The 21268-nt window shown below is 43.1% G+C and overlaps 1 protein-coding gene across 1 annotated transcript in view; it reads left to right on the forward strand.

Moving 5' to 3' along the window:
- Window positions 1-21268, forward strand: part of KLHL13 (kelch like family member 13) — a 179052-nt gene that overhangs the window by 147157 nt on the left and 10627 nt on the right. The window lies entirely within an intron of this gene.

Consider the following 21268-nt stretch of genomic DNA (forward strand, 5'->3'; position numbering starts at 1 on the left):
AGATGATGCTGTACATCTAGATGATATGATGGAAAGGGGAGTAGGATTTTCATTCTGTTAAGTGCAGGAAGACAGAACATTTTGGAGAATAGACCCTGAATAGGAAAGATGGCCCTCCTTTCTACTGGAGGAAGGAGAACCCAAGAAATCCACCTTATATGTTGTCAATTTTAGAAAAAGAAACTAACAAAATGTGGGCACTTGAGAGGAAAGTTCCTTGAAGTAATTTTTGTCTTTTTATCTCAAGTTCTTAGCATAGTGCCCGGCACATAGCAAGTTCTTTAATAAATGTTTGCTCACTTGAAATACTTAGACAAAAACCTCTTCAGATTCCAAAGTAAGTAATAAGACCTCCTAAGACCATGTTGGTGAACCTATGGCATACATGCCAGAGTGTGCTGGAGGTGGCTGCTTCCTTCCCCCTCTCCACACACACCTGAGGACAATTCTTACATGACCTGTCCCTCTGCCCAGCAGCCCATTGAGAGCACTTCCTCCCTCCCCTGTCTGGGGTAAGGCGAGGGGTGTCACATGTGGTGTGAGGGTTGTAGTTTGGGCACTTGGTCTCTAAAAGGTTTGCCATCATCGTTCTAGCATAAGGTCCTTGTCTTATAGCCTCTCTTGTCACCCTTAACTGAGTACTTAGACAGCATACAATAAAATAATGTTTCCTTGATTTTGGGAACCTTTACTTTAGGGGAGATCACCTTGTATAGGCGTTGGGCCCTCAGATGGGCTGTGTGTGTGCGCTCGCGTGCGTGTGTGTGTGCGTGTAAAGTAATAGTAGGCTTTTAATAAATTTTTGCCATTTGAAAGCATTAATTTATAGTCATTTGATATAGTAGAGAAAACATTGCATTCCATTAAAGAGCAACTCAGAGGCTTTCTGGCTCAATCCAGGCTTTACTAAGAATTATTGCTACAAAACTCTTGGCAATTGGTTACTCAGCTCCTGCTCTTAACCTTTAGAAGAGGTGACCTACTACCTCCAAAGGCAAGCGATGGTTTTTTCTTTCCTTTTTTTACTGGCTTAAAAATTATTTTTGTTTTTTCAGTTATACATAGAAACGATTTTTAACAACTGCTTTTCGACATTTTAGGATTCAGATTTTCTTCTTTCCTTCCTCCTCACTCCCAGCAATATATAATACGATATAGGTAATTCTAGTACTTTCATGCAATACACATTCCATAATGTTCATGTCATGATAGAAAACATTGCATATGCAATAAAAGTCTCATGAAGAAATAAAGTGGAAGGTTGCATGCTTTGATCTGCCCTCAGACTCCAACATTTCTTTCTATGCTATGGATAGCATTTTCATTGTGAATCCTTTGTGGCCGTCTTAGAAACTTGCTTTGCTGATAATGGTTTGGTCCTTCACAGTTGATCATCATATAATATTTCTGTTACTGTATACAGTGTTCTCCTGCTTCTGCTCATTTCACTTCCTAACACATCATATAAACCTTTCCAGATTTTTCTGAGCTCATCCTGTTCATCATTTCTTATGATGCAATGGTATTCTGTTACAACTATATGCCACAACTTGTTCAGCCATTCCTCAAGTGATGGGCAACTCCTCATTTTCCAATTCTTTGCCATTACAAAAAGAGCTCCTAAAATATATATATATATATATATGTTTTAAACCCTCACCTTCCATCTTGGAGTCAATACTGTGCATTGGCTCCAAGGCAGAAGAGTGGTTAGGGGTTAGGCAATGGGGGGGTCAAGTGACCTGCCCAGGGTCACCCATCTGGGAAGTGTCTGAGGCTAGATTTGAACCCAGGACCTCCTGTCTCTAGGCCTGGCTCTCCATCCACTGAGCTACCCAGCTTTCCCTCTCCTAAAATATTTTGATACAGATTGGTCCTTGCCCCCTATCTTTGATCTCTTTAAGGTACAGACCCAGTAGTAATATTGCTGGGTCAAAGGGCATGCATAGTTTTATGGTCCTTGGAACACGGTTTCCATATTGCTCTCCGGAATGGTTGTAGAAGTTCACAGTTCCACCAGTATTAGTGTTCTGACTTTCCCACATCTCTTCCATTTATCTTTTTCCTTTTTGGTCATGCAAGTCAACCTGAGAGGTATAGGGTGGTACCTCAGAGCTGCTTTAATTTGCATTTCTCTAGTCAGTAGTGATTCTGAGCATTTTTCACGTGACTATGCATAGTTCTAATTTCTTGAAGAGGAAGAAATATTTGACCATTTTTCATTTGGGGAATGCTTTGTATTCTTATAAATTAGACTCAGTTCTCTGTACATTTGAGAAATGAGGCTTTTGTCAGACACTTGCTATAAACTTTTTTCTCAGATTTGTTGTTTTCCTCCTAATCTTGGGGCGTGTTGGTTTTGTTTGTACAAAAATTTTTAAATTAAGTGTCATCAAAATTATCCATTTCATTTTTGGTAATGTTCTCCATGTCTTGTTTGGTCACAGATTCTTCTCTTCTCCCTAAGTCTGACAGGGAAACTTTTCCACATTCCCCTAATTTGTTTATGGTGTCACCCTTTATTTCTAGATCAAGTACCCAGCAGGCCATTTAAAAATTAATTCTCCCATTTATTCATCCCCTTTCATGGTTCATGGATCTTCTCACATATCTTCTAAATATATAATTCTTCTCAACCACACTATGAGTTTGGGAAGGTATAAGGCATTTTATCATCCCTTAAGGACTATGAAATGTCAGTATTATCATTTTAATGACATCATTTAAAAGTACTACATTATAAAATGACATATACATTTAAAATAAAGATATTACATAAATTATTATATTATTATTTTGAAAAAAGTATTTTTTTCCAGAACCTGATTGCAGTCACAAGCCCCATTGGGCCATGTTTCAGTTTTCTGTATATAAAGTCAAATTTGCCTCCTGCTTTAAAATCTCGAATTTATCATCATGTTTTCTGTGTGGATTTGTGCAAAGAAGTAGAAGGTCATGAATTGTATTCTGTCTCTTCGATGTCGTCACCTGTAGTATCTGGCTTGGTCCAAATTCCAGTTTTCAGATACCGTCTTTTTTAACTGTCCACTAACTGCCCAAATTTCTTTTGCTCTTCTAAGGCCCCTGCTTGTGATCATTAGTCATGATGAAAAGGTTTTCAGTTTCTTGTCTAGAACTTCCTACTGTCTAGCATTGTTTTCTAGGTTCCTTCTGGGGACATTGCTTATCTCACATGACTCTCCAGGAGTGGGCGATTGTCACATGACTTGGCAAGCCTTGTGAGACTTTCTGTCAGGGTCCAAATACACACCTTTGTTTATGTCAGCTCAGCGAATGGCTCTTTTGATCCCTTTCAGAGCGGTCTGACCTACCACTGCTCATTTCTTCTTCTGTTGACCCTTTCTGCATGAGCTCTTGGAAATCTGGCAGCTCTTATGTTCCCTAGAGCAAAAGAAATGGCTTTTACTTCAGAATTTCCAGATCCCTCTCCTTTGTCTAGAGCAGTGATTCCCAAAGTGGGCGCTACCACCCCCGGTGGGTGCTGCAGCGATCCGGGGGGAAGCAGTGATGGCCACAGGGGCATTTATCTTTCCTATTAAAATTTAAAAAAATTAATTTCCAAGGGGCTAAGGAATATTTTTTCTGGAAAGGTGGCGGGAGGCCAAAAAAGTCTGGGAACCGCTGCTCTAGAGCCTCTTGCCTATTCCAGAGCTCCAGATGTTTGATGCTCCTTCCCTTCCATCATATTCTTCTGTTCTCTGACCTCCTGCCATAGATTAGGCCTCGCAACTGCAAAGATTCTTCATCTTTTTTAGTGTCTTTCGGGGAAGGTTGTGGGGCCCTTGCTCTGAATAATATTTTTGAATGCACAAAATAAAACATGTAGGATTGAAAAGGAAACCAATTATATTGAGACATGGATATCCAAGTATGTTTTTTAAGCCCATAGAACTCCCATGAAGCCCTAGTACTCTACTGTCTCTCCAGATTATTCTTCCTTTATTTTGCTTCTTCCTTGTTGTTTCAAAGGGTTCTGACTCAGATTTGGAGTCATAAGTACATATTTTATGATGCCCATTTTACAGAAGAAAACTGAGGTAAGACCTTTGTAAGGTCCTTGTGAGTAAGGATTATTTAATTTATTGTATTTGCATCCCCAGCACCTAACAGTGAAAAGTGCACGACACATAGTAGGCACTTAATAAATTCTTATTGACTATAAAAAAAAACAAAAAACAAAATGTATGCTATGCATCCCCCCAGGTTTTATAAGGATCACTTGTGAAAGCTGTTTGGGAATAGAAAGTGCTGGGCAAAGGTTGAAAGATTCGTAATGGGTGCACACCTGGGGTGGGGAGGGGTGAGGGCGATGCTCATTGCAGAACAGGACTTGGGCATTCGTGCTCCCATGACTGGCTAATTCTTTCTCCAAAACAAAAGATTCCCTCTGAGTTTTGTCAATCACCTTGACAAAACCCTTGTGCCAGCTGTTGCTTCCTGTGTTGCCCTACCATAAGGCTATATAGTTCTTTTCATTAATTTCGCATCCCTAGCCATTAGATGATGATTCACTATTCATAATGAATATCTATTTAGGTTTGCCGTGGAGGCTCTAGAGATAATTAATGTGGATTAATCAAAGGCCCCCACGATGAATAGTTTTTGACATTCTCTGCCTCCCTCCTTGCCCCCAAATACCCTTTCAGAGTCAGGTGATAATTGCAGCCATAGCTTCTGTTCCCTGGAGCATTTGTTCAGAACACTTGGCTCCTGCAAACTCATTGGCAGGCTGAGAGTGTTTTCAGAGCATCTCTATAGGCGACTGGTGGCCTCCTTATGGGAAGTGGAAGGGAGCGATCCCCTCATATTTGCCATGAGGAAGAAAATCGCCGAATCGTCGTCGTCCCTTTGCTAAGGGTCTCTCTTGCCAGAAACTCACATTTTTATGCCTCGGGTAAATACGGAAAGACCAGATGCCCAGCTAGCTGCTGCCCACGTCTGCAGGCTCAGGCAAAACCCGATGCATCTCTTCTAAGGTTCAGTATAGCTCGACACTTATGACCGATAGGCTATAGACTTTACGGCGTTCCCTTTTGGGTCCCTCTCTGGACACCCTGCAGCTGAGGAACGCCTCTTCTCCATGGTCTAAGAGAGACTGCAGGGCCCTGAGCTTGGTTTAAATTTCTGCTAAAACATTTCCAGAAGATACGATTAAATGGATAGTTAGTGAACGTTTGGCAAGGAAACACGCTGGTCACCAAGAGCCCGCGGGTCAGCAGCCAGACCAGCTTATTCCAAAGGAAACCCATTTCTTTTTTTCTAACCGAATTACTAAGCCAGTAGTGTGGCGCCATGAGAAGGGAGCACAGTCTAATGCAATGATTCTTGCTGCAATTTGTTTATACTCTGAACAGTTATTGAGGACCCTCCAAAGGGCTTTTTCCTTTATGGATTATATCTCTTACTATTTACCAAGTTAGAAAGGAAAACATCTTAGTATGATTATAAAAATACTTTCAACCTTGTGAACTCCCCAGAAGGGTGTTGGAGACCCCCCCAGGGGTCCGCAGGGGACCACACTTTGAGAATTGTCAGCCTGGGGGAAAGAGAGCCAGCAATGGAGTCAGAGAGACCTAGATTTAGATCAGCTCACGGACACATATGGGCTGACTGACCAGGAGCAAGTTCTTTAACCTCTCCATGCCTCGGGCATTTTTCTAAGACTATAGGGTGTGGCTATGCATTGGTGGAGGCAGTTTGTACACTGGAACCCCCCCCCCCCACACACACACACACATACTCTCCCCAGTGAAATCACAGACCCTCCAAACATCCAACTGAACTGGTAGAGGATGTTATAGATAGAACTTGCCCGGATTCTGATAAAAGCTTTGCTAAAGTCTCTCATTGTGTTCTTCTGGACAAGATGGAGACATGTAGGGTAGGCGACAGTACGAGGAGATGGCTTCAAAGCTAGCGGCCTTGCCAACTTCTAAGAGTAGTTATTAATAACTTGATGGCGACTTGAAAGAAGTTTCCAGGGAAGTGCTTCTGGGATGTATGCTAGGCCTTGGCATGTTCAAGATTTTTATCTGTGACCTGGATAAAGACCTAGCTTGGCATATGTGCGGTTGATACAAAAGCAAGAAGGATAGGAATCAAGCAGTACCTACAGTGTACCAGGTATGCGTGAGGCCCTGAGAATATGAAGGCAAATCGAAACTAGCTCCTGCGCTCAAGTTTATGTGTCCCAGGGGGGAATCGCATGTGGGCGCATGTGTGTTTGGAAAAGCCACAAAATGAAAACAAAGCAGCCTTTTTGGAGGGGTCGCCAGCAGCCGGAACAGGCTTCCTGTGAAAGGTGGCGTTTGAGATGATATGCTGGATGAGAGAATGTCAGCATTCCGCAATCCTTTCGCCAGCCTAGAACATCTCTAATGAGATAACATTTAGGAAGGGCAAATGCAGCATCTTATGGCGGAGGTCCAAAAAATCTGTGTAAGACTTGATCTGAAAAAGATCCGAGGGTTTTAATGTTCCACAAGGCAAAAGTAAGATATCATGGCCAAGAAGCCTAAGGCAAAGCTAGGCTCCATTGAGAGGCAGAGTTTCGAGGAAGAAAGAGATGAGCGTCTCCCCTGTTCTCTGGCCTTCTTAAATGTCGTCAGGCTGCCCTTAGAGAGTCGAGTTCAGTTCTGGGCACCACGAGTGTAGGAGGGACATCAGTCAGTTGAAAAGTGTCTAGAGGAGAGCAACCAACCAAGATGGGGAAGGGCCTGGAGGCCATGCCATCTGAAGACTGCTGAAGGAAATGTAGAGAATGTTCCTGGGGAAGAGAAGGTTGAGGGGACACATGATAGCCATTTTCAAGAACCTGAAGGGTGATCATTTTAATGAATAATTTTCATAGAGGATGAAGTCAGGAACAATGGCTACAAGTTGCAGAGATACAGATTTAGGCTTGAAGGGATGGACAACTTTGTAATGATTAGAGCTTTCCAAAACTGGCTTGGGCTACCTTGAGAGGTTGTAGGAGTTTTGTTGGAATTAATTAAGCAATGACTGGCTGACCACCTCAGGGTGTTTTTATGGAGGGGATTCTTTTTGGGGGTATGACGTAGACTAGATGACCCCCGAGACCCCTTCTGACTCAGAGACTGGGTGATTTGCCAAGACAGTAGGGTATATGTGAGAGAGCACCGGATCTCGTGTCAGAGGACCTTGTTTCAAATCCCATCTCTGAAGTTTACAATCCATGTGACCTCGGACAAGTCATTTTATGTCTTTCGGCCCTCAGATTCCGCATCTGTAAAACAAGAAGGTCCCTTCTAGCTCTAGGTCTCGCAGTCCATCTGGACCATCTTCTAAAGCTAAAACCGTGTTGCCATTCCAATAGAAGCTGTTGGGGAAGCTGACTTGAGAGCCTTTTGCTTTTGTCTTACCTCATACAGATTACTCATGGAAGGAGTCCAGCTCTCCCAGGAGGGTTAGAGAACTCATGTTCATGAAATGAGTAGTTCCTTGGGGGATGTGGGTGCACAAGCCCTCATCTGAGCTTCTAGAGGGAGAGTTTTCCCATTGCAGTGGCCTTTGCTTTGGCTCATTTTCAAAGACTGCTGGTGAAAATAATTGCTGGCTGTAAGTGGGCACTGATTTCAGAGCAAAGCTTGATTTCACTTTCTTTTGGATTTCAGAGTGGGATTGGTCCCACTGCCTCCAGCTGAGGCTTGGCCCTGGCTTCTTGGTGCTCCTGCAAAGCTGGCTCCCTTTGAAAGATTCTTCCATCCTTGGCCACCTTCTTCTATACTGAGGACCAGGAGGAGGCAGCGTACTTCTTGTTCCCCATTGTGGCTTCCAGACCTTCACTGTGCCACGTCTCCTTCTTCGTTACAATCCACTGATTTCCAGAGAGCTTCCTCTCCTTTCTCAAGGAGCTCAGTGTCTGGCTCACAGTTTCCTTCTCTAGCTCTATCTATCTCTTCCCTTTATACAGTTGGGCCTCCACATCCTCAGAGAGCTGAAACCACAGCTATGAGGGAACACTTGCTGACACCATATACGTGTGGTTTAGTTAGGTTACCTAGACAATTAGTGGCAATGTCTGAATCTCCCGAGTCAAGTCTATTCCTCTTTCCTCTACTCCCTTTTGCATTTCAATCCAGATATCTGGACTATGTTGGTTGTGATTAGAAAACACATAATGAGGTGATGTAAAAGTGAGACAAACACTTTAGTCGCTGTCAAATAGACTAGTTCTCTCTCCAGAAAACCTTTTGGTGCTCTCAGTGCTCTGTAGGCGGAAGGTTTTCTCCAGTCATGACAGCTCCATTAAGGTAGTAACATCGGCGGGGGCGGGGGAGTAGTCTGAGGGGAGTCTCAGTTACGTAAGGAGATGAGAATAGGGAGATCCTTTGGGCCAGAGCATAGACTATATGGAGGATAGTAATGGCAAAGAGATCTAGTAAAAGGCTCCACCAGCTTACTGAAGGCCTTGGTTATCAGACAAATGAATATGAACTTTTCAAATAGGCCAAATGATTCACAACCCTGTTCTTGGGACACTCTACTGCGTTTCCATTTATGTCAAGGTATACTGTCAAGTGTTTAAGCCAAAGAATAATTGTAATGGACTTAGAATAAAACTGGATATAATCTCATGCAGAACTTTTATTTTTTTATTTTTATTTTGAATATTTTCCCCTAGTTACATGTTACATGTTCTTTCCCTCTCCCTAATCCTCCCTAACCCCCCATAGCCAACGCGCAAATCCACTGGGTTTTACATGTATCATTGATCAAGGCCTAATTCCATATTATTGATAGTTGGACTAGAGTTATCGTTTGGTGTCTACATCCCCAATAATATCCCCATCAGCCCATGTGTTCAAGCGGTTGTTTTCCCTCTGTGTTTCTCCTCCCACAGTTCTTCCTCTGAATGAGGCTAGTTTTCTTTCTCATAAGTCCCTCAGCCTTGCTCTGGATTCTTGCATTGCTGCTAGTAGAGAAGTCTGTTATGTTCGATTATTAGCCTCTGTGTACAATGTTCTCCTGGATCTGCTCCTTTCATTCTGCATCCATTCCTGGAGGTCATTCCAGTTCACATGGAATTCCCCCAGTTCTTTATTCCTTTGAGCACAATAGTATTCCATCACCAACAGATACCACAATTTGTTTAGCCATTCCCCAATCGAAGGACATTCTCTCATTTTCCAAGTTTTTGCAACCACAAAGAGCGTGGCTATAAATATTTTTGTACAATTCTTTTTCCTTATTATCTCTTTGGGGTATAAACCAAGCAGCAGTATGGCTGGATCAAAGGGCAGATAGTCTTTTTTTTTTAAACCCTTAACTTCTGTGTATTGACTTATAGGTGGAAGAGTGGTAAGGGTAGGCAATGGGGGTCAAGTGACTTGCCCAGGGTCACCCAGCTGGGAAGTGTCTGAGGCCGGATTTGAACCTAGGACCTCCAGTCTCTAGGCCTGGCTCTCAATCCACTGAGCTACCCAGCTGCCCCCAGGCAGATAGTCTTTTAAAGCCCTTTGGGCATAGTTCCAAATTGCCATCCAGAATGGTTGGATCAATTCACAATTCCACCAGCAATGCATTAATGTCCCAGTTTTGCCACATCCCCTCCAACATTCATTACTCTCCCCTTCTCTCATTTTAGCCAATCTGCTAGGTATGAGGTGATACCTCAGAGTTGTTTTGATTTGCATTTCTCTTATTATTAGAGATTTAGAACACTTTCTCATGAGCTTATTGATAGTTTTGTTTCCTTTATCTGGAAATTGCCTTTTCATGTCCCTTGCCCATTTATCGACTGGGGGATGGCTTGATTTTTTGTACAATTGATTTAGCTCCTTGTATAGTTGAGTAATTAGAACTTTCTCTGAGTCTTTTGTTATAAAGATTTTTTTCCCAATTTGTTGCTTTCCTTCTGATTTTGGTAGCATTGGTTTTGTCTGTACAAAAACTTTTTAGTTTAATGTAGTCAAAATTATTCATTTTACATTTTGTAATTTTTTCTAGCTCTTGCTTGGTTTTAAAATCTTGCCTTTCCCAGAGATCTGACAGGTATACTATTGTGTGCTCACCTAATTTACTTATAGTTTCCTTCTTTATATTCAAGTCATTCACCCATTCTGAGTTTATCTTGGTATAGGGTGTGAGATGTTGATCTAAACCTAATCTCTCTCATATTGTTTTCCAATTTTCCCAGCAGCTTTTGTCAAATAGTGGGTTTTTGTCCCAAAAGCTGGGTTCTTTGGGTTTATCATAGACTGTCTTGCTGATGTCACTTACCCCAAGTCTATTCCACTGATCCTCCCTTCTGTCTCTTAGCCAGTACCATATTGTTTTGATGACTGCTGCTTTATAGTATAGTTTAAGATCTGGTACTGCTAGGCCCCCTTCCTTCATAATTTTTTCATTATTTCCCTTGATATTCTTGGTCTTTTGTTCTTCCAGATGAACTTTGTTATAGCTTTTTCTCATTCAGTAAAAAAGGTTTTTGGTAGTTTGATAGGTATGGCGCTAAATAAGTAAATTAATTTGGGCAGAATGGTCATTTTTACTATATTAGCTCATCCTACCCATGAGCACTCAATGTTTTTCCAATTGTTTAGATCTAGTTTTCATTGTGTGGAAAGTGTTTCGTAGTTGTTTTCGTATAATTCCTGTGTTTGTCTTGGCAGATAGATTCCTAAGTATTTTATATTGTCTAGGGTGATTTTAAATGGTGTTTCTCTTTCTACCTCTTGCTGCTGAGATGTGTTGGAGATATATAGAAATGCTGATGATTTATGTGCATTTATTTTGTATCCTGCAACTCTGCTAAAGTTGTTGATTATTTCCACTAGCTTCTTAGTTGATTCTCTAGGATTTTTTAAGGAGACCATCATATCATCTGCAAAGAGCAATAGCTTGGTCTCCTCATCGCCTGTTTTAATACTTTCACCTGATTTTGGCCTGGATGCTTACTCTATTGATAGCCATTCCAGTTTCCTTGCTGTGGGTTATAGCTATATGAGTCAGAGGCCTGGGCAGTTACTTTTTCCCTCCTGCCCTTCATCACTGCTGCTTTGGCTATTTGGGGGGATAATCTCATATGTTAGGAGCACCAGGTACTAGATGACTTACCCTGATCTACTGGGCATGGCCTGAGTCTTAGTCATGGCCTCACCTTCTCCAGCTGTTTATGATTCCTAGTGACCCAGCTTTAGGGCCCAAGTAGGAAAGAGTCTGTCACCCCTCTTGCTTTATGCTTTTGACTCTTACCTTAACCCTTTTCTTGAGGCTATTCAAGTACCTTAAGAGATAGGAAATGATCTTTTAAACATGAAATAAAAACATTAAAGATTTACTTGGTAACTGGAGTCCAATCTATCTTTTTGGCTTCTCTCTCAGAAGGACCATGTCTATATTAGACCCATAATTCATTTCTGAATTCCTGAAATTACTTTAATGGCTCTTCTGTGTCGGGGTGCCATAGGGAAATATTCATTAACAAGTCAGTAAACTAAATCCATCAATAAACAAGGATTTCTTGAATCTATCAACAAATGGTGGAGTACTCACCCTAACCAAGGCATTATGCTGTCAATTAGGGGTGGGAAGGAGGATAGATCCAAAGTGAATCCTGTTCCTCAAGAAGCTTAAGGCCTATTCTGGGAGAAGAGGCCAGTTTGCAAGCAACCATAGCAAACAATGCAAGATTAAATCAAAGAGGTGCTAAATTATGTGCTACAGATGGGACTTGGGATCAGAAGTGCTGAGTTCATATGCTCAAAGAGCTATAAAAGATGCATACCCTTTGATCCAGTAATACTACCATTAGGTATATATATCCCAAAGCGATTTTTTTAAAAAGGGAAAGAACCTACTTGTACAAAAATATTTCTAGCTCCTTTTTTGTGGTGGCAAAGAAGGGGATGTCCATCAGTTGGGGAATGGTATAGGATGGGGATGGAATACTATTGTGCTGTAAAGCATGATTTCAGAAAGAGCTGGAAAGACCTTCATGAACTGATGCAGAGTGAAATAAGCAGAACCAGGGGAACATTGTACACTGAAGCAGCAGTACTGCGGAATGCTCAACTGTGATAGACTTAGGTACGCTCAGCAATACAGTGAGCCAGGAAAATTATGAGGAACTTATGACAAAGAATACTTTCCACCTCCACAGAAAGAACTGTTGGAGTCAGAAAGCAGATCAAAGCATATGATTTTTCACTTTAGTTTATCTGTATTTTATTTGTATTTAAATTGGATTTTACATGACTATTGTCTTACAAAAATGAACAATGTGGAGATAGGTTTTGCATGATAGTACATGTATGACCCAGATTGAATTGCTTGCCAGCTCTAGGAGGGGGGCAGGGAAGGGAGAGAAGGAGACAATTTGGGTCATATAACTTGGGAAATGTTATATGGAAATTTGTTAGTATATGTAATTGGTAAAATAAAATATCTTTACAATAAAGAAAAAAAAGCCCTCAGTTCTAGGTCTGGTTGTCTTGGTGAAGTAGTTGTGCGATTCTGGACAGCACACCTAACTTTTCTGCTCCTTCCTCTAGGCCTGACATTCTGTAGGCACTGTAGGAGTTCAAAAATAGGACAGAGATACTGAAACCAATTGGCAATGACTTCATGGAGGAGAGGCATAGAAGCTGGTCCTTGAAGGATGGTGTAGTGGAAGATGACAGTATATTTCAGGCAAAGTGAACAAGAACAAAAACCAGAGAGTGGCAGTGTGAGATGGGTGCCATGTACTGAGGGAGATTTTCCTGGGCAGAGCAGGTCTGGAGAGGTAAAGAGTAGCTATCCCGGATTCAAGGGACTTTCTGGGTCATTGTTGTTGTTGTTGTTGAGTTGTTTTCAGTCACGTCCGACTCTCCATGACCCCATTTGGGGTTTTCTTGATGTTCTTTAGTGGCGATATCCTATAGAAGGCCACATATCGATAGTCACACAGTTGCTGAAAGGTGGTGCGTATGATTCAGGCTCTCACTGTGCACAGACAAGCATTCAATTCATTAGAATAAAGTGACAGCTTAAAGAGCTCTCTTCTAAGGAAATGTATTCTATACATCTTATATACATGTAAGCACCATATGTTTCCTTGAAAGATGAAACAACACAGCTAACTTTGCTCATTAATATCAAATGAAGTATAAGACAGGAAGCCATGTGTTCTCCAGTGGGGTTTTCCACTGTCATGAATGATGGTCACTGCAGAATCCAAGGTAAAGAGCGATTCCTAAATATAGTGATGTCCAACCAGATGTTTCTATTTGAGGACACGAGGACGGTTTTGTGCTTGTAATCAAGCCCCACCAAACTGCTAGGTCTTCTAAATCAGGTCATAATCACCCTAAGCACTTGTATCTGCACCGTCCACACAGGAAAAAACACATGGAAAAAGAGTGTCTCTTGTACAAACTAGGGCATACACATCTGGTTAGATCATGAACTAGTCCCAGCCATGAACTGGACAAGGATCACAGACTAGCTTGCCTTTAGAAAATTGTGCAGATCCTTGTGTATATCGACCGTTTTGCTCATTTTTCCCCCTTTAGAACTGAGGTTCAAATCCCAGCTGTGCTACTTATTAACTATTTGACCATGGCCAAATCATTTAACTTCTGGATCTCAGTTTTCCCACTTTTAAAATACGTGGGTTGAACTAGATGATCTCTAAGGTTGTTTGCAACACTCTTTCTCTGGGTCTATGATGCTTTGCGTCTGTGTGATACTGCAGTTGACTCTGGAGACATCCTTCCCTCCTTCTTATCACCTCTCTGTGGTCTAAAACAAGCTGCCAAAAGATGGAGACCCATCTAAATGGGGGCTCAGTGAGAGTGAATTTGGCATAGATTTACTTCTTTAATCATAATTAAATCTTTGAGTTAATTATTCTACTATCTGATAATCTACGTTGAATTGGAGAATAATGTGGCAAAACAACTAATATGGAAAGAATCAATGGGGACTTGTTTTGCATGTGCCTTGCTCTCCCCGCCTGTGCTATTACTGCCTACAAATGTATTTGTTTCATTAATTAGTTTCATCCCATTTACTTTATTGTTCCCTGACTTATTCTCATTGTATTTCTTCTATAAAAATCTCCAATTGAATAAAACATCTGGACTGGGCAGACTTGAATTACTTTTGACCACCCCAGAAGTCAATAATAAACTTGCCTGTCTCAGTGTATAACGTGATTTTGATTTAAGTGGTGAAGGGAAATGGAAACAAATATTTGGGAAGTCACTGGGATGTGACACCTCTAATTCAACACGCTAATCATGGATATTGGTATTTCATAGATATTTTTGCCACTTTCCATTAGGAAGAGGACAATTGGCGCCCCAAACAGCAGCCATGAGTTTATCGAACTCAAATAAGCCGATCTACACTGGATGTTTTTGTTTAGCCACAAACAAGAATCTTTATTTGAGCAAAACGAGCCTATGCGTTCCCTGCCTGTGAAGATAGTTTCCTTATACTAAACAAAGATGAAGTCGAACCCCGAAGTGCTAGATGGTACAGTGAACTCAATGTTTGCCCCCCCTTTTCTTATTTAACAATTTTGAACTAGAGGAGACAGAAGAGCTTTCCTCATTTTTAACTTTTCAAATGAGTTGTCAGTTGAGAATGCATTCATTCAAAGGAAGGAAACATCCATCATCCATCATCCAGCCATCCTGTATTTGACAACGGGGCGATGGCCAGGACACATTGAGTTACCCCTTCAGTAGTCCCTCTGTCTAGCTGCTTCCAGCTCTTCTCAGTTTGACTTCCTTTACATCTCATAAGCTACTGGAGTTCTTATATAGTTCACCCGTTAGTCTGAAATGGAGGATCATCGCTGTTAGGTAGGGATGATTGCGGGATGAATACCTCACAGCCAAGTCTTTTTCAACTAAAGACTGACCCCGAAATTGAGTTATTGAGGCCGTTGGCAAGAAAATGAGCAGGAGATTGGCCGGCTACAGCCTTAGACTATCAAGAAAACTTTCTTTAACGGGAGAACACGCCCTGGTCTTTCTCCTGTGGTCCTTTAAATTAAAGCTAACATGAGAGAGAGGATTCGTACTGCCCTACCCCAGAGCATTTCAACTGCAGACACAACCAAATTTGCTTTTTGGTTTTCAAAAAGAAAGTGATATTTTTCTGCTTGCAGAAATGGAAGCAGCCTAGAAGATTTAGCAAATGGTGACCTGCTCGGTGCTCGGGGAATTTACCCTCGTTTTTGGAAAGGATTGATTGGGAAAAGGCCTTTCCTGACTGCAGAGACTGGGCCAGCAGAAAGGGCACTGTGCGGTGTAGCTAGCGTTTCTCATTCTGAATGATGTCCTTGGCGGTGCTGATAGAATTTTCACAATGGCTGACGGGGAGTGCCGGGCCCATTAGGGCAATTATTTATCAGCCTATTTCAAAGCTGTCTTTGTTAAAAATGATAGAATAAATAAATCAAATGGTGTGTCCTGATGAATTTGATGAAATCTTTTTAAGTAGTTTTGGTTGCTAGGGCAACCTGTTCTTCTGTCTCTGTTTAATGTGGCTCCACTTTCTGCGGTTTGACTTCTGGAGGGCGGATATTTATTCTGGGGGAGCAAAAGGAATTCGTAGGTGCTGCTAACAGAATAAGGCCCCATCCCACCCAGCCGAGATGCAATACGGCTCCTGCTCAAGGCTGCTTTGAAGCTTTCTGGTGCAAGTGGCAGCGTTGGTTTGTGGCATCTCTCTCCTGTGCTCCCAGGGCCCCCTTCATGGCACCCCGCCTGGCCCTGGGCTTTGGATTTTTTCTTTTCCACTTCTTTGCTCTTTCAACAGAGGGCTGGGCTGGCCCTGTAGGATACTCTTAACCGCTATTTTCCATCCATTCATTCAGGAGCACTTCCCTGTCCTCAGCCTCATTCCTTGACCTGCTCAATGAGAACCGGATGGGCCTATAGTGGCTGAGGGGTTCCTTAGTACTCCCTTCTCAATAAGCGAGCCTTACCGGTTAATCCTGAGCACATTTTTACAGCTTATGGGGATTAGGAAGGGTTTCTATTAGGTTCCGCCATCTTCCCTTATACCTGAGCCCCCACCGTTATGTGCCATCTTCCTGGTGTCATTTAAGATAGGAAATTCCTATATGTCTTGGAAATGGATCTCTGTCTTCCTTGACAGCAAAGTTCATGATGGCATCTATGCTCTGGAGCAGCTAAAGGATAGGAGGTATAGGGGCGGAAGGAAGGAAGGAAGGAAGGAAGGCAGGCAGGCAAGGGGCCCAATGTAATCACAGGTTTTAAGAGTGGCAGCTGTCTAGTGCAACCTGTGCTTTTCTTAAACCCCCACCTTCCATTTTAGAAGCAATACTGTGCATTGGTTCTAAGGCAGAAGAGTGGTAAGGGTGAGCAATGGGGGTCAAGGGACTTGCCCAGGGTCACACAGCTGGGAAGTGCCTCAGGCTGGATTTGAGCCTAGGACTTCCTGTTTCTAGGCCTGACTCAGTCCACTGAACCACCCAGCTGCCTCCATAGTGCAACCTAATTTTAAAGAGGCCTCACTGTAACATACCTGACAAGGGATCATCCATCCCCAACAAGGGGGCATCCATCCTCTTCTGAGGCAGCTCATTCCACTTCTAATTGTTGGGGAGATTTCCTGACACCCAGCCTAAGTCGGCCTCTTTGCAGATTCCTCCCTTTGTCTAGGACCAATACATGCAGTGCCTTCTTGCATGTGCTATTCTTTCCTGTGGTGCCTGGCACACACGCCTGGCACACACTGGGTGCTTAAGAAAGGCTTGTTCCCTGCTTGACGGGGGGCTCCAAAACGGTCCCGTAGAGCACAAAGTGCTACTAAGCTGGAAAGGTTTGGGAAGTAGACTAGATCTGGCCGTGAACAGTGTCTGTCGTATCTGCCTCTGTTCTGAAGTGTGTCCGCAGGGGAGGCAGTGATGGTGGGGAGGGAGATGCATTCTTCAGACGTAGCATCTGTCCCTAACAGTCTGCGAAGTCTAAGAGATGGTGCTCTGCACTCAGGCTAGGGAGAATCCTGGGCTTTTCTCCTCGGCCCCCTGGAGAGGCCCTATGAGAATGGCATCGCTTTCTTTCACAGTGTTCCTGGTTTCTCTGCCAGGGCGTGGAAAAAGAAGAGGCCCGGGCTCTGCTCTGTAGAAGCGCAATCTAGCTGTCCCATATGCCTAGGGACTGGCGTGGTGCTCCCACTTTGCACCATTCCATCCTAGAGCCTTCATCAAGTGTGTATTGTGTCCCGTACTCCCTTAAGAGCCTAGGATACAGTGACCCGCACCCACGAGGACAGGCCCTGTCCTCAAGGAGCTTATATTCTAATAGAAGGAGATGATGCATGAAGGGGCACTGGTCAAGATAAGGGGAAAGCTCTCATACACACACATGTGAATATATGCATATATACACATATATGTCTGTACACATGCACATACATAGAGAAGAAGAGCACTTCACAGATCTTAAAGCAATAGACAAATATTAAGATATTTATTCTAGTGGGAAATAGATAGGAAAGGGCACTACAAGTAGAAGAAATGACGTGATCAGAAGCACGGAGGTAGAAAAACAAGAGCAGTTTTCAAAGAACAAGTAGTTCAGTTTCCTGGGGTGTTAACTTTGTGTACTTCAGCACTGACCAAGAAGTGGAGGGCCTTGAATGCCAGACTCAGCTTAGATTTGATCCTGGCGGGATCAGCAGGGAGTTACTGAGCATTTCTGAGGAGAGCATTGTGGGAAGATCAATTTGGGAAGCTGGCTGTCTGCGGAATAGAGTGGAAGGTTGGAGGCATCAGAGCTGCTGCAATAATCCTGGCAAGAGATCTTAGGGGCCTGACCATGGGTGGTGTTTATATGAATGGAGAGAAGAGACTGGATGTGAAAGAGCCTATAGGGAGGCAGGATTATGAATCTGGGGCCAAAGCCCTGTGGTGTGCCCCTTCCCTTCTGCTCGCCACCTCAGATCTTACGTAGGTCACGTTAATTTTTCTCATCTGTAAAATGAAGGAATTGGGTGAAAAGACAGATTTGACTAGATTTGGTTGGGGGTGGCAGTCAAGAGGAAAGCTGAGGCAAAGACCTTTAACTTAAGGTTTTCAATGGAGGGGGCCATTGAGACCAGTGGTGAAATCTCATGGTGTGGAAAGGAGGCTCAACGAATGGAAAATGAAAATTTCCTGTTTTTAGATAATAAGCATTCTTGAGAGACAGTGTTGCTCAGTGGATAGAGAGCCAGCCTGAGTCAAGCAGATCTGGGTTCAGACCCAGCCTCTGATACGTACTGGCTGTGTGACCCTGGACAGGTCACTGAAATTCTTAGTGCCTCAGGCCACCTAGAGACAAGGAGGCCCATCTGAGTCTTTGGAGGGAGTGTCCATATCAATAGTTATGTGAACATGAGAAGTAAAAAGTCTCATCTGAAAAAATAAGTTAAAACACTTCTCGCCATTTTCTTTCTCGAGATAGTTAATAGAGCACTTCTTTGGCTTTCTAATGGCATGTAGCTTTCGGAGTGGGGAGTGCAAGAGTGTGACTCTGTCTCGAACTGGAGGAGCCTTCCTCTGCTGCAGTGAGCTCTCACTTTGAGGAAATGGCTCATGGCGATGTCTTTCCACCAGACGTTTGACTGAGGCAGAGTCTTGGTTTTATGTTACTGGAAGAAACTTCAGTGAATGTTTCCCCTTCTCTGGTGCTGCTGAAGTCTGCAGTGCAGGCTCGATATACAGGAGAAAATTAAAAGGATTGAGTGTGGAGCCAATGATCTAACTAGAAATGACTGTTGGAGGACTAATTACTCAGACTTAGCTAAGAATCTCGAGCCTTGGTTGTTGCCAGTCTTCAGAGGCATCCAATAAGGAAGCAGGGCTCTGGGGTACCAGAAGGAGTTGTCCATTAGGTTTGGGGGAGTCCTGTAGGGCGCCATCTAGGAATTTTCGCATCTGGATTAAGAGCTACCTTCTAAGCTGGAGAATGAACGGTTATTGTGGAGGAGCTCAACTCCACCCACCCTCTGCAGTTTCTTGAGACCAACTAAGTGAATGAAGGAAAAAATTACATTAATTAAATGCTTATTGTGTGCAAAGCAGTCCCTCTCCTGGACTTTGTCAGAATGTGCCTCCTAGTGAAAGTCGTTTGGGAAAATGTAAGAAATAAAATGGATATAAAGGGATAGATTTAAAAAATATTATGGTTTTAGGGGGCAGCTGGGTAGCTCAGTGGGTTGAGAGCCAGGCCTAGAGACGGGAGGTCCTAGGTTCAAGTCTGGCCTCAGACACTTCCCGGCTGTGTGACCCTGGGCAAGTCACTTGACCCCCATGGCCCACCCTTACCACTCTTCCACCTCTGAGACAATACACAGAAGTTAAGGGTTTAAAAAAATTATGGTTTTAAAAGATTTATTGGTAGCCATTAGAAAACTGAAGCCACATGCCATGTTAAGAGTCAGTTTGAAAGACACGCCCTGTTACCTCCTTTCCCCATCCTGGCTCTGCTCCAAGTCACCGAAGAAAGAGCTGGAGGAGTTACAGCCAACTATAAAACAATAACATGACCACATCAGTGTGGAGGCACAGGAGAGATTAAAGGGGATTTTGGGAAAACTAATATGGGGGATGAAGTCCAAGGTTCAAAATCTCCAATGAAGGAGGGGTGCGGACAAACAAAACCAGCTGCTATGGATCCAGCATAGGTGGGTGACTCAGGGTGTCTTCTTTGTGTCTCCCCATTACGTTACTGGGGCTCCTTGAGCAGTAGGTGAAGAGGGGCCTTGAACTACCACCGAGGCCAGAGAGCATAAGGAAAAACTCTTCACAACTCGCATTGGGCTCGGACGCTATGGGAAGATCCAGAAACCTTTTCCCATTTCCCCTCTTGACTTATCCTTGAACTTCACATGCCTTCCTTTATTCACATTCACTTTGTGGATTGAAATTTCCTGTTGTTTTTCTCATTTAGAGGTTTTTATTGAAATCAATGTCCCTTCAAAATGATGAAAGGAAGCGATGAATTTTAACTATAGAAGTAAATAGCCAATCACTGATACATCACACAACATCCCATCATCCACTCAGAAACCTCTGAAAAGGAAAATTACTTCTGTTGCATTGGATGGCTGACTTGATTAAAATATTTAGTAAGGTTCCCCCACCCCCATTCAAATACCATGCCATCCTCAAGGGTTATCGGGAATATTTACATGCTCATCAAGGTAAGGAACAGACATTTCAGCTTCTCCTTTGGCTTGGGGTTTTAGCCGCCACACCCCAAATGAAGTCAAGGTTGGGCCAGCGTTGTCCTTTCTTCTGTGCTCAGTCTTCTTAGTTAGCAAGCCCAGTGGGGTGATTGAGAGAGCCTAGCAGGATGAATAGGCCTCAAAGTGTCAATGACAAATGGCTTCTGGCCACAGTAGCAGAAGAAGTCACCAGTAGAGGGGGACCCCTACTGATGAAGTCATGAGTCTTGGAAAAGGGGAAGTAAGTTGCAAATCTGATGGCTTCTATGACATAATTTATCTTATTGAACTATCAGGGGCTGCAAACTACAGATCTGGATGACTGTCCACCTCCTAACCAGGTTAAGCACCTCCCCGCCAACTCTCTCCTGGGCCTCCTCTCCTCTCCTCTCTCATTGTTTCAATAATTGCTTCTTTGTACATGATACTGAAGTTCACAATTCTGTAGTCCTGGATTGCCAACTGCCTGCTACACAGCTCCACCCGAAAGCTCCAGAGATGCCTCAAACTCAGCAGGTTCTAAAAGGGCTCATTAGCTTCCTCCCCAGATTTGGCCCTTCTGCACTCTGCTAGTTCTTTGGAGGATATCATCATCCTTCTGCTCATCCTCACCAGCAACCTAGGAATCATCTTTAATTCTCTCCTGTCCTATCTCTTGCTGAATCTTGTGGATCCTATCAGCACATCTCTGTGGGCTCTCCCTTTTCTCTCCACTCACAGTCACTGCCTTACTTGAGGCTCTTATCTCCACTTATTGCCTTCTGATTGACCTCTCTGCTTCGAGTCTCTCCCCTCTCCCTTCTGTCTTTCACATAGTTGCCAAATAAATATGCCCAAGATAGAGGTCTAACCTTGTCAGTCCCTGCTCAGAACTGGTTAGTGCCTTCCCCTTGCCATTAGGATAAAATAGAAGCTCCTTTGGACTCCATCTAGCATAGGCTTATTTCATCTAATGGCCTCTCACACACTTTCCCAGCTCTGTGCCTTTTTTCTGGTGCTCTCCCTCCTCATTCCAAACTTTTCCATTTCTTAGGTTCCTTCAAGGCTCTGT

The sequence above is a fragment of the Gracilinanus agilis genome, chromosome X, assembly GCF_016433145.1.
Source record: "Gracilinanus agilis isolate LMUSP501 chromosome X, AgileGrace, whole genome shotgun sequence".
NCBI lineage: Eukaryota > Metazoa > Chordata > Mammalia > Didelphimorphia > Didelphidae > Gracilinanus > Gracilinanus agilis.